The following is a 427-nucleotide window of genomic DNA, read 5'->3' as shown; positions in this document are numbered from 1 at the left end:
CTCCGTGTCTCAAACCAACAACACCTTACTCCTACCGAACATCAAACCTTACAAGAAAATAAAAAAATGAATAAAAAAACACATCATTTTAACCCATTTTCGAACGGACGGAGCAGCCAAGTTCCTGCCTCGCTCGCCCCCTACGAAAGCGGGAAGGGAGAAAACGGAGATGACTTTAAGGGGGAACTCAAGATAATTAAGGTCACTTCCTCTCCCTGATGAATCTCTTTCCCCCTCGTCTCTTCTTCCTCACTAACCCCCTTTAAAAAAAAAAGTAAACTAGGCTGCTTTGCTGTGTCAATCTGCGTGGGTCTGGGTGACGTGCGGGCGGGCTGTGTGCACGCGTGGGCCAGCCCGGTTGTCTGTGTTTGCTGGAGGTCTCGTCCGGAATTTTTGCGCAAGGCTGATGTGGAGAAAGTTGTTAAAG

This window comes from Penaeus monodon, chromosome 22, assembly GCF_015228065.2.
Source record: "Penaeus monodon isolate SGIC_2016 chromosome 22, NSTDA_Pmon_1, whole genome shotgun sequence".
In the NCBI taxonomy this organism is placed as follows: Eukaryota; Metazoa; Arthropoda; class Malacostraca; order Decapoda; family Penaeidae; genus Penaeus; species Penaeus monodon.
The sequence above is the reverse complement of the archived record's forward strand: the minus strand, read 5'-3'. Positions refer to the sequence as shown.